This window comes from Pectinophora gossypiella, chromosome Z, assembly GCF_024362695.1.
Source record: "Pectinophora gossypiella chromosome Z, ilPecGoss1.1, whole genome shotgun sequence".
In the NCBI taxonomy this organism is placed as follows: domain Eukaryota; kingdom Metazoa; phylum Arthropoda; class Insecta; order Lepidoptera; family Gelechiidae; genus Pectinophora; species Pectinophora gossypiella.
This window is the reverse complement of record NC_065433.1, coordinates 1,305,225-1,318,512: the sequence shown is the minus strand read 5'-3', so window position 1 is coordinate 1,318,512 and position 13,288 is coordinate 1,305,225. Positions and strand designations below refer to the sequence as shown.

General features: G+C 35.9%; 1 long non-coding RNA gene across 2 annotated transcripts; it reads right to left on the bottom strand.

Moving 5' to 3' along the window:
- Nucleotides 1–281: 281 nt before the first annotated feature.
- On the bottom strand, nucleotides 282–7,880 carry LOC126380180 (uncharacterized). 2 transcript variants are annotated; one of them, XR_007568440.1, is made up of 7 exons: nucleotides 4,102–7,880; nucleotides 1,476–3,115; nucleotides 1,253–1,387; nucleotides 1,034–1,168; nucleotides 799–932; nucleotides 583–709; nucleotides 282–478 (listed from the first exon to the last, which is right to left on the bottom strand). It is a non-coding gene; the product is annotated as an uncharacterized LOC126380180 (long non-coding RNA). The 2 variants fall into 2 exon arrangements; XR_007568439.1 differs by having other exon boundaries at nucleotides 1,476–3,789; nucleotides 4,283–7,880.
- Between the last annotated feature and the right edge of the window lie 5,408 nt (nucleotides 7,881–13,288).

Here is a 13,288-nt window from a genome sequence, read left to right as displayed (position 1 = left end):
CATTGCGTCGTTCACACTTTATACCTTACCCTAACAATAGGCTAGTTTCCAACTAGTCAAACCAGTAGTAGCAGTAGTAGTTATATATAATATAATTATACTATATATATATATATATATATATATACTAGATGGTGCTAAGTGCGCTCGCTGCTAAAGCAGCTTCGCGGGCGTTGTATGTGGATTGACGTTTTCGTATAGTTTGTTTCGCATCACAGATTTGTAATAACTATTAAGACAGACACAAAAAGAAATAAAAAAAATGTGTAGGATATTGTTGGTTTATTTTATGTTATCAAAAAATAAAAATATAACATTATATTCTCTCTCTCTCCCTTGCATTGTTCCCATATGGTGGTGGGGTCTTTATTCCGAGTCTTTTCCTTCCACTTCGCTCTGTTGGTTGTATCGTCTGCGGAAACATTGCAGGAACAAAGATCTTCTTTGATGACATCTGCTTCTTTGCCTTCTGTATTTCCTGTTAAAAATAAAATAATATTAATTCGTATAGGTATAATATCCTTTTCTTAGTCGATAGCGATACGTTTTTGCCAAAGTGGTCGTGGTCGTCATGTAACGTACCTCGATATCTTGTAACTTTTGATTGCTGGCTGTCACACTGCTGCGTGCATTGAAGGACTTCAGGCTTGGTCGATTTTATTCTATTGCAATCATAATCTCCTACACAGTTTATTATACTCTGCATTTCCTGTGAATAAAATATATATATTACATTTTTATCCTTAGTCTATAGCGATACGTTTATGCCAAAGTGGTCGTGATCGTCATGTAACGTACCTCGACATCTTGTTACTTTTGATTGCTGGCTGTCACACTGCTGCATTCTTTGAATGAGCGGCCAACATCAGGTTTGGTTTATATAATACTATTGTTTAATGATCTCCTACGCAGTTTTTTGCCTTCTGCATTTCCTGTAAATAAAACATATAATTAAATATTATATGTAATTTATTTTCCTTAGTCGATAGCAATACGTTTTTGCAAAAATAGTTGTGGTCGTCATGTAACGTACCTCGATATCTTGTTACTTTTGATTGTTGGCTGTCACACTGCTGCATTCATTGAAGGAGCTGGCAACATCAGGTTTGGTTTATATAATACTTTTGTATTAATGATCTCCTACGCAGTTTTTTGCCTTCTGCATTTCCTGTAAATAAAATATATAATTTATTTTCCTTAGTCGATAGCGATACGTTTTTGCCAAAATAGTCGTGGTCGTCATGAAACGTACCTCGATATCTTGTAACTTTTGATTGCTGGCTGTCACACTGCTGCATTCATTGAAGGGGCTGCTGACTTCAAGCTTGGTCGATTTTATTCTATTGCAATCATGAACTCCTACACAGTTTATTGCCATCTGCATTTCCTGTAAATAAAATATATATTAATTTTTTTTTCCTTAGTCTATAGCGATACGTTTTTGCCAATGTGGTCGTGATCGTCATTTAACGTACCTCGATATCTTGTTACTTTTGATTGCTAGCTGTCACACTGCTGCATTCATTGAAATAGCGGCCAACATCAGGCTTGGTAGTACTATTGTATTAAAATCTCCTACGCAGTTTTTAGCATTGTGCATTTCCTGTTAAAAAATAACAATGTTAATTTATATATATTAACTTTTATTTATAAATATATACATATATATTTTAGGTGATTTCCAAACTACCCAGGAGGTACACCCAGTAGCTCGCTTTTTTTCATGTGGTTCCCCCGCTAATCGAGGCCGCATCCACCTACTTATATGAGAAGTAGGTTCTATCTAATGAGTTAGCAATAGTCATTCAATAAGCAGAGAAATGTGAAAGAAAAAGCAATTTTTAGCTAAGGAATTTAAAATAAAAAGCAATTTTCAGCAATTAGCATGCAATAAGCAAAGCAATTACTCAGTAATTGTCAAACATAAGCGAGTTGTACAATTTAAAGATACTATTGACAATAACAAACACGTACCGAGTTTGTTAATACTTACATTGAGTTATCATCGCTAAGTTGACCAAATTATTAGTACAGGTTATCACATTCACTAAATGAAAATATGTGTTTTTATCAATTGTAACAATGCTTGCATGACCTAACCAACCGTTGGTGTTGTGGACGCCAATCTTCAAGAGACAAGTGGACGGGTGTGAGGAAAACTGGCAAGATGAACACGTCGGTGTGGGTGCGACTGGTGCACGGGAGAGAAGTGGAGCTAGTTGGCAGATGGAATTAGGCATCACTCTCTTGCTTCAGTTAAGTTCCACTCAGATCAGGTGGGTTGTCGCATGGATGAACATCGCATGGGTTGGAGTAATTCGGAGTAGAACTGTCCATGTTGTTCCCTTCATCGTAGGCACTTCAGTGGACTGTGGATCAATCAACAATAGTTACGTGAGTTGGCTGTCAAACCGATATGACGTGCCAGCCGAATCTAGCGACCAGGTATGCAGGGGATGGAGGTATCCTGTGGAGTAATCATATCAGCAAAGGTGAAAATGTCGATTGGGAGTGAAATGGAGGGAGAAGGAGAGCTGCAGTCAGCGGTCACGATCTTGCTGTAGATAGACTACATGCTCAGTTTACGTGTAGTTGTAACTGTTCGAAGTTAATTGAAAACGATCGATATGCAAATTCCTGTTTAATAAAACAAGTAATAAATGAACAGGCAGGTTGTTTTTTCGGTATTTAAACGCTAAAACCGTTGTTTGTTTATTGATTAGCAGTAATATGATGAATTCTTGGATACTGATGAATGCTAATAAGCTAAGTATTTAAAACAAAATCACATTCAGAAGCACTAAAAACACATTAAATTAAAGAACGAAATAATACCGTATGAAATATTATTTAATATAATATAAAGGATGGAAAGAAGAAATGACAAGAATGCTATTTAGCGTGACATGGCTCTAACCAGATCCACTGGAAAACATAAAACCATATAAAACCTAAGTTTTTGTTTAGCTCATACACGATATTATGTTTTTTGAGGAACCGTCTCATGCGAAACAGTGTTCTATTGAAAAGTATTGTAAGAAGAAATGCAAAAAACACCATTTAGCGTGACATAGCTCTAACCAGATCCACTGGAAAACATAAAACCATATAAAACCTAAGTTTTTGTTTAGCTCATACACGATATTTTGTTTTTTGAGGAACCGTCTCATGCGAAACAGTGATATATTGAAAAGTATTGTACGAAGAAATGCAATAAACACCATTTAGTGTGACATGGCTCTAACCAGATCCACTGGAAAACATAAAACCGTATAAAACCTAAGTTTTAGTTTAGCTCATACACGATATTATGTTTTTTGAGGAACCGTCTCATGCGAAACAGTGTTCTATTGAAAAGTATTGTAAGAAGAAATGCAAAAAACACCATTTAGCGTGACATGGCTCTAACCAGATCCACTGGAAAACATAAAACCATATAAAACCTAAGTTTTTGTTTACCTCATACACGATATTATGTTTTTTGAGGAACCGTCTCATGCGAAACAGTGTTCTACTGAAAAGTATTGTAAGAAGAAATGCAAAGAACACCATTTAGCGTGACATAGCTCTAACCAGATCCACTGGAAAACATAAAACCATGTAAAACCCTAAGTTTTTGTTTAGCTCATACACGATATTATGTTTTTTGAGGAACCGTCTCATGCGAAACAGTGTTTTATTGAAAAGTATTGTAAGAAGAAATGCAAAGAACACCATTTAGCGTGACATGGCTCTAACCAGATCCACTGGAAAACATAAAACCATGTAAAACCCTAAGTTTTTGTTTAGCTCATACACGATATTATGTTTTTTGAGGAACCGTCTCATGCGAAACAGTGTTCTATTGAAAAGTATTGTAAGAAGAAATGCAAAAAACACCATTTAGCGTGACATGGCTCTAACCAGATCCACTGGAAAACATAAAACCATATAAAACCTAAGTTTTTGTTTACCTCATACACGATATTATGTTTTTTGAGGAACCGTCTCATGCGAAACAGTGTTCTACTGAAAAGTATTGTAAGAAGAAATGCAAAGAACACCATTTAGCGTGACATAGCTCTAACCAGATCCACTGGAAAACATAAAACCGTATAAAACCTAAGTTTTAGTTTAGCTCATACACGATATTATGTTTTTTTGAGGAACCGTCTCATGCGAAACAGTGTTCTATTGAAAAGTATTGTAAGAAGAAATGCAAAAAACACCATTTAGCGTGACATGGCTCTAACCAGATCCACTGGAAAACATAAAACCATATAAAACCTAAGTTTTTGTTTACCTCATACACGATATTATGTTTTTTGAGGAACCGTCTCATGCGAAACAGTGTTTTATTGAAAAGTATTGTAAGAAGAAATGCAAAGAACACCATTTAGCGTGACATAGCTCTAACCAGATCCACTGGAAAACATAAAACCATGTAAAACCCTAAGTTTTTGTTTAGCTCATACACGATATTATGTTTTTTGAGGAACCGTCTCATGCGAAACAGTGTTTTATTGAAAAGTATTGTAAGAAGAAATGACAAGAATTCTATTTAGCGTGACATGGCCCTAACCAGTTCAACTGGAAAACATAAAACCATGTAATCCCTAAGTTTTTGTTTAGCTCATACACGATATTATGTTTTTTGAGGAACCGTCTCATGCGAAACAGTGATCTATTGAAAAGTATTGTACGAAGAAATGCAATAAACACCATTTAGCGTGACATGGCTCTAACCAGATCCACTGGAAAACATAAAACCATATAAAACCTAAGTTTTAGTTTAGCTTATACACGATATTATGTTTTTTGAGGAACCGTCTCATGCGAAACAGTGTTCTATTGAAAAGTATTGTAAGAAGAAATGCAAAGAACACAATTTAGCGTGACATAGCTCTAACCAGATACACTGGAAAACATAAAACCATGTAAAACCCTAAGTTTTAGTTTAGCTTATACACGATATTATGTTTTTTGAGGAACCGTCTCATGCGAAACAGTGTTTTATTGAAAAGTATTGTAAGAAGAAATGCAAAGAACACCATTTAGCGTGACATAGCTCTAACCAGATCCACTGGAAAACATAAAACCATGTAAAACCCTAAGTTTTTGTTTAGCTCATACACGATATTATGTTTTTTGAGGAACCGTCTCATGCGAAACAGTGTTTTATTGAAAAGTATTGTAAGAAGAAATGACAAGAATTCTATTTAGCGTGACATGGCTCTAACCAGTTCAACTGGAAAACATAAAACCATGTAATCCCTAAGTTTTTGTTTAGCTCATACACGATATTATGTTTTTTGAGGAACCGTCTCATGCGAAACAGTGATCTATTGAAAAGTATTGTACGAAGAAATGCAATAAACACCATTTAGCGTGACATGGCTCTAACCAGATCCACTGGAAAACATAAAACCATGTAAAACCCTAAGTTTTAGTTTAGCTCATACACGATATTATGTTTTTTGAGGAACCGTCTCATGCGAAACAGTGTTCTTTTGAAAAGTATTGTAAGAAGAAAGCAAAGAACACAATTTAGCGTGACATAGCTCTAACCAGATCCACTGGAAAACATAAAACCATGTAAAACCCTAAGTTTTTGTTCTGCACTTACTATATTATTTTATATTCATGGTAAGTTGGATTTTCTGTAGGTATATGCAAATTAATAACAAGCATAGTTATTTGTTATTTGCCTCATAATAGTAAATACCAACAACGAATATACATAGACAACGAATGTAGAAAAACAAACGATTATCTTAAAATATTACGTAGGTATTATGTTGGTTATGACTGACTGTACACATATGAATTAAACTATTTGCAGTTACTTTCATTTCTAATAACATTTGGTGTATTTGGTAACATTTAAAACTAAACAATTTTACCAGAAAATATAAAATATGACTCGCTTTCTATTTTTGTAACTAAAGGTGTTTTCTTTTACATTTCAATTCTTAAGTATTTTTTTTGCTTTAGCCATATATGATTTGAAAATTTTGAATATCAAAGTTTCACGTTGTTAGGTAGTGGTTTCTTCTCCAATTATTGTTTTTCCAAGTAGTAGGTATTTTCTAGCAACTTCACTTTATTTAGCCTGTATACATGTATTAATTACTTTATGTATGTTTTGTATCGATGAGTGATCATTCTTCTGTCAATACTGGTGAGACCCGCTTGTGGGAGGCCAGAAATTAACATGATCAAATTTGTTTTTGAATTTGCTTAGGATGGTATAGAACATTCATTGTTGATTATAGGCTTAATTTTTTTTACATACGCCATTAAAGGTAAAGCATGGTCGTACTTAATATCCTCCTGTGGCTTAGATTTTCAAACACAATAGCGAAACAATGGGATTTTGTTTAAGGACTTTTTTTCATGCTTAGCCCATCTGACAGTCGTCATATTTACCCATGTTTATGAATGAAATTGTTCGCACTGCCGGATACAGGTAATTATTGACCTATTTTATTGCACAACACAATAAATAATGTTCTAAATAACACTTTTCATTTATATATTTGTAGCCACAAATCTGTGCAATTGATGATGCGTCTTTGCTGACACAATGACGATGACGATTCATACACCAATGAATGCTAATGTATAATAATATACTGTATCCATCACAGGACACGCGAGTTTTACTATGTAGCGTTTATGTGTACTCATTAATCGATTTCCAGCTTGGCAATTGTTTAAGTTTCTGAATCTTTCTTCGAGCAGACATTTGAAGTAATGTTATTTCTTAAAGTTTCCTTGATGATGAGTAAACAGATCCGGATCCGGAGTTTTCTTTCTTCCTTATATTTATTATTTTAAGGCCTTCCTTTTTTTTCCTTATATGTTCCTTATATTTATATTTTTTTTGTTTGTTTACTTAATTCTAACTTAAGTTACTAAAATACGCTAGTATAAAATATTCTTTAGTACAATTTGAATGCAAATTATATTTTTTTACTATATTGATGAGTAAAACTACACATTACACAAATTTAATCGGTTATAAAAACTTATTTTTCATTGTACATTTATTTTCCTGAATTAATGAATGAAAATATCAAGTCGTTTGTGTTATAAAATAGCTAATCCAACTTACCATGAATATCGTATTTTTTTTTATTATTTTAGTAAATATATTTTGCTTACTGCTTAGTGAATGATAAAAAAATAAGTGACTAAAATGACAAAGATAAATTTTACTTAATGTAAGTTAAGTATTGGGTAAAATGCTTTTGAATGATGATTTGTTTAAATATACTCGTAGAAGTATAATTACTGCATAACTTATTGCTTTAAGTTGAGAAAGTAGCACTTAGGAGAAAAATGTATCAATAAACATCATTGGTGTCTTCATCGAAATATTTTAGTATTAATTTATTGTTTATATACGCACTTAAATTTGGTAACAAAATCATTTGTATAGCGTTAGCGTTATAAAGTAAAAAATGAAGATCAATAAATCATACGTTTGCTTACAAAAAACAAACAGTTTTAGCGCTTAAACACTGAAACAGAATTCTTTTCAAATAACTTCGAACAATTACCACTTTAATACACCTAAACTAAACATTGCCCATGTACAGCGAGATCCTGAATACTGATTACAGTTTCCGTACTCCCTCCTTTCCAGTCCTAAGCGACATTCAAACCTTCGCTGACACGATCATTCCACAGGATACGTCCATCCCTTGTATCCCAGATCGCAAGAATCGGCTAGCACGGCATAGCAGCTTGACAGCTAAAACTCACGCAACCATTGTTGATCGACCTACAAAATCCACCGAAAATGCCTACGACGATGGGAACGACACCGACAGTTCTACTCCGGATCATTCCAACCTGCGACATTCATCCATATGACAGCTTACTTGATCTGAGTGGAACTCAGCTAAAGCAATCGAGTGATACCTGCCTCCATCTTCCAGCCAGCTCCACTTCACTCCCATGCACCGGTCGCACCCGCAGCCAAGTGTTCATCCTGCCAGTTCCCTTCACGCCCGTTCTCTCGTCCCCTAAAGATGAGCCTCCACAGCGTTAACGGCTGGGAAGGGCATGCACACATTGCCAATTGATTAACACACATTTTAATTCAGTGATTGTGACTAATAAAATGGTAAACCTAGCTTTGAAATTCAATGTAACCATCGTCAAATCGAGTGCAAGCTTGTTAAAGTCAGTTTTATCGTTAAATTATACGAAAAGAAGAAAAAACAAGATAGAATGAATATAAATAATAATAAATAATTCGCAATATACGATAATTTCAGCACATGATTTAACCGATCTAAAAAAACCCAATAAGCTTAATAACAGAGATGAACTGTTCAGTCTTTTCAAGAAGTGCCATCCTAATAAAGTTACGTTAAACTTAAAAGTTCTGATATGATAACGTTATTCGAGAAAGGTTGGTCATTTACGATTCGGTGCCTGGGTAGTAGTACTTTTATGTCACGTCTTTCGCGAACGCGACCTAAAGCTACATACAGTTGACCGTGACTAAACATGTCAGATCTAAGATCGACCCCAACGCGACTAATCGTTTGACCCTGGCTCTTGTGAATGGTCATTGCATAACACACCTGCAATGGGAATTGACGGCGACACATCTCGTAAGGGCTGTTATGTTCTATAGGCGCTTTAAAAAGAATTCGAGGGATCAAATAATCTCCTAGTTCACCTTGTTTCCGAACTTTAATAATATATGGAGATGTTTCAACGACTATTACTTTGGTGCCATTTACTAAGCCGTCCGCGAAACTAAGATTACGCGTGATTACACAAACACATTCTAATTTTAATTGTAAGTCGAAATCTGGAACACCTTGTGGTCGAAGTGTATGTAAAAATTCAGGACTAAAATATACTTGATCAGCGTTGTCACTTAAAACTTTGTCTATGGCATAAAAATGTAATACTTCTCCTGGTAGTTTGTCTAAAATAACGGCATTAATTTCTCTAACTGCATCGTTACGGGTGCATAGAATCGCTCTGAAGGAGCATACGCCTGGCTCAGTAAGGGTAACTTCTGGAAATACAAAATCAATTAAATCTTCTAATTCAGTAACATAATCAATGGATTCAAGTTGGACTAATTGCAAATCATTATTATTTGTTTCTAACCTATGAGTAGGTAATGAATTTGAACCCAGTTTTAAAAGAAATTCTGCATACTGTGCGTCATCCTTACATCTCTGTGAAGTTACCAAACTAAATTTTTTCAACTGTTTCCAAATAGGAGAAGTTTTTAGTGACGCGTTTAATATATCAAAATTCGTTCGTGCTTCTGGGACTACAGGAGGAATTTGACGAAAATCTCCTGCAAAAATAATTATTTTAGAACCAAAAATTTTGTCTGACCTCATCAAATCCTGCAATGATCTATTTAATAAATTTATAAGGTATTTATGAGCCATCGGCGCTTCATCATACACAATGAGATTAGAATTGTAAATCAATTCAGCTCTTTGAGTACCATTTGAGATGTTCCAGTATCCGCTATCATCTAATAGATGTAAAGGAAATCTAAACAAGGAATGAGCCGTCATTCCGTTTGTGTAATTTTGAGCAGCAATTGCAGACGATGCACAGGTTAAAACTATACCTTTAAGGTTACCGCGGATATATGCAGTTATGACCTTCAATAAAAGCGTTTTTCCGGTGCCGGCGGGGCCATCGATAAAAATCGCACAGTTGTTGGATTCTCGGTAAACACTATCAACGCAAAGCTTTTCCACGTAATCGAATACGGCACGTTGATCGGGAGATAACTGTGGCAACCACTCTTCTACGTATGATTTCAAACTATCTAAATCATATTCAGTGCGTTCCCTATCCAACTCCGTTGACCTGTAAACTACTTCCGGCAAACCTTGTTCTATTAACGAAGTTCCGTGTCTGCGTAGCATTCTATCTATTTGAATGAGGCACATGTTAAACGCGTTTTCTTCGTCATCTGGCACCCTGTAAAGGAAATCTTCGGCCAATTGACGTTTATACGTGTTCCACAGTGACGCCACTGAGGCACCATTAACAGCCAGCGTTACAAAAAAGCTACGAAGTCGTGGTCCGGTTAAAAAAGTGGAAGCTTCTTCCATAGCCCGTTCATATTCGACTGCGTCGTCCGCAAGTCCTACGAATTTGGCAGCTTCTTGAAAAGTTGTGCAATTTGGACCTCCAATTTGAAGTAAATCCGCGAAACTACGACAAGGGTAAACACTTAAAAGAAGTCTTAAAAAGAACTGTTCACCTCTGTTCGGCGCGACCCAAAATAGACGCGCGACGAGCTCACCCCGCATTCTACGTGTAAGAAATTTGCCGTTTTGCATTTGCACCGCCTGAACTGTCTTTAAACATGGATCTTTCGCATGAATGTTATAATTTTCAAAAAAGTCTAAGTAGGATACCCGATCAAACTCCTCAGTTAAAGGCCTACTGAAATAGTCTAAAAGATCTGAACCTGCATTATTAACTGCCTCGTTCGCGTGGCCAGGCTTAAAAAATACCGAATTTTGATCGGGCAAATGTACTGTTAACATTTTTACCGTAGGGTTCCTAGCTACAATATCAAATTCGAGAACACGCCACGCTGCTTCGCTAGAACTAATATATCGCTTAGTGACATATTGTTCGATTTCATCCTCACGATGTTCTTCATCAACAACGGCAATACGGGCTTCATCAGGTCCTTTTGTCATATATTTAAATAAATACTTAATTATAGCACGCTGTGTGGACACTTCTAAATTTATGTGAGCATCATATTTTAGGAGAAGAGCAGGATTATAAGGAACGACCCACAAATCATTAACTATTACGTCTCTGCCGCGATATTTAATAATCGCCTGATTTTTACTATTGCGACGTAAATGTATAAAACCTCTATCGTCACTGAAGGTGACTGGTGTTTCTTTTTTTGGAAAATATTTTAAACAGTTTTTTTTCTCACTATTCCAACACGGCAAATTAGTTCGGTAAGGAGGGCCGCATGGACCGTGTATCATGTGATCCATGACAACTTTGTATAATAAAGTTTGTGCTGGATCGGGTATGGTAGCTCGAACAAACTTATCAATATCCAGACTTTCTACTGGTCCACCACCTTCCACTCTAAAAGCAATATGCGCGTGTGGTAGTCCTCTTTTTTGGAACTCTATAACATGCATTATATAAACAATTTTTCCGAACCATTTACCCGATTTTAAATCTTTTAATAACTCTCCGAGTTTTAAGTTGAAAACTCGAGCACAAGTAAGGGGGTCTTTTGATCGACCTGATAATGTTGAATTTTTTATTTCAGGCCAGTTGGGGTTACATGTTAAAGTTAAAAAATATGATGGTGGACCTAACCTGTTTACCATTGCTATAGCATCCAGGTATTTCTTTTTCATGTACCGTGGACCCCCTGTGAATGAGCTAGGTAAATAAATTTTACCAGGTTCTACTCCACCTTCTCCTAAAATAAACTCGTCATTAATTAATTCTTGGAGTGGAGCTACTCTTAGCCTGTTTTGTTGTTTTGTTTGGCTATTTTTCAAAAACCGCAAGCGTTCTTCTAAAACTCTACAAAACATATCGACTAACCACTCTTCAGATAAACGACCAAATATGCTAAATCGCGATTCGGATAAAAGTAAACAACGGACATATTTAACCTGATTAAGCTTATTGCCCTTATTATCTCTCATATCTGGATGCCAACCAGTATTTCCGTGAGGATATAAGAGAGGATACTGGAAAGTCTCGTATAAGGAATCCATTATATCTATTGTTCGAGGCCTACCGTCTGCTATCTTTTTAACTACAATACAGCGTGGAGAAAATTCTTCGCGGTCTGTACTAATAATTGCGGCAATTTCTTGACCAATAGGTTGATCTCCGAGGATGTTACCATGAGTCGCACGAGTAGTTTTTTCGAACTTCAAGAAAGCTTCTGATGATACCTCTAAACTTAACCTTCTAAAACAATTTATGTACGGATTAACTGTGTGCATGAAACCTGTAATCATTCGAACTACCGTTTTATCTAAACTTAATTCGCCAGCTAAACTCTCTCTTTCGCTACTGTCATTTATGTAAAAATTAATATTATTAGGACTTTCATTGTAAGACAAATCAAAGATACGGTGGTAAATACGTCCTTGAATTTTTAGAAAAGATATACCTTCTGGATGATGGTAACCGTGGGAAACACCTAATGCTGAAAATGCAAAAATATTATTGTAAGCGCGTGGTCTATTTAAAAAAGCTGAATTTGAATAAAATTCTTCATTTAATGGGAGAAAATTTTGAACGTTATAATCTCCTGAATGACAACACCATTGTCGACGAGTTTTCTCTTCTTCGAACAATGGAGCATTACAATTTGGACATCTATATGTCTTATCAGACAGAAGCGACGTATTTTTTAAATTATATAATCTAATAATATTAAGATCGTGTCCCTGTTTTTCACCTATAAAATTTTTTGAATATCTCAGCGGCGTTTCTATGTTACGACTATTTTCTGTATATCTTTGTGCTGCTTTTTTGTTAATTTCGGGGTGGAGCTCGTAATAACGTTGAACGGCCGCGCGATGAACGTCTGGGTTGTTCTCGTTATAACGTTGAACGGCCGCGCGATGAACGTCTGGGTTGTTCTCGTTATAACGTTGAACGGCCGCGCGATGAACGTCTGGGTTGTTCTCGTTATAACGTTGAACGGCCTCGCGGTTAATGTCTGGATTGCGTTCGTTGTACCGTTGAACGGCCTCGCGGTGAATATCTGGATTGCGTTCACTATACTGTTGAACTGCCTTGCGATTAACAGCGGGGTTTTTCGTTGTGTATTTCCTGACAGCTTCGCGATGCGCGTTTTCTTTACTTGGTTTCGGTCCGCGTTTCTGTTTTTTGGGTCGGCCACCTTTATTTTTAACGCATTGGCTTTCGTCTTGATTACTGATTCTTTCTAATAGGACAACTGGTTTTAAAATTGTCAGTTTTATATCACTTGTAGTGTTATATACATCTACCGGATTTGAATCAACTTCCAATTTACTAATATCAAAATTTTGCACAGAGGTTTTAAGCGGGGCCAGGGTTGATTGATAGTTCATCAAAATCGAATCTAAAGTTTGATTCTCATTCAGTAATGATGATGATATTAAATCTACTAAAATGGATTGTGACGTTTCGGAACTAACCTGCGCTTCGTTTTGCCATATAAGGTCGTCATTTAATACTCTTAATCGGGTTAATGAGTATTCGGATCCGTCGTAAACTTCATTCGCGAGCAAAAGTTTGGCTAGCGCTT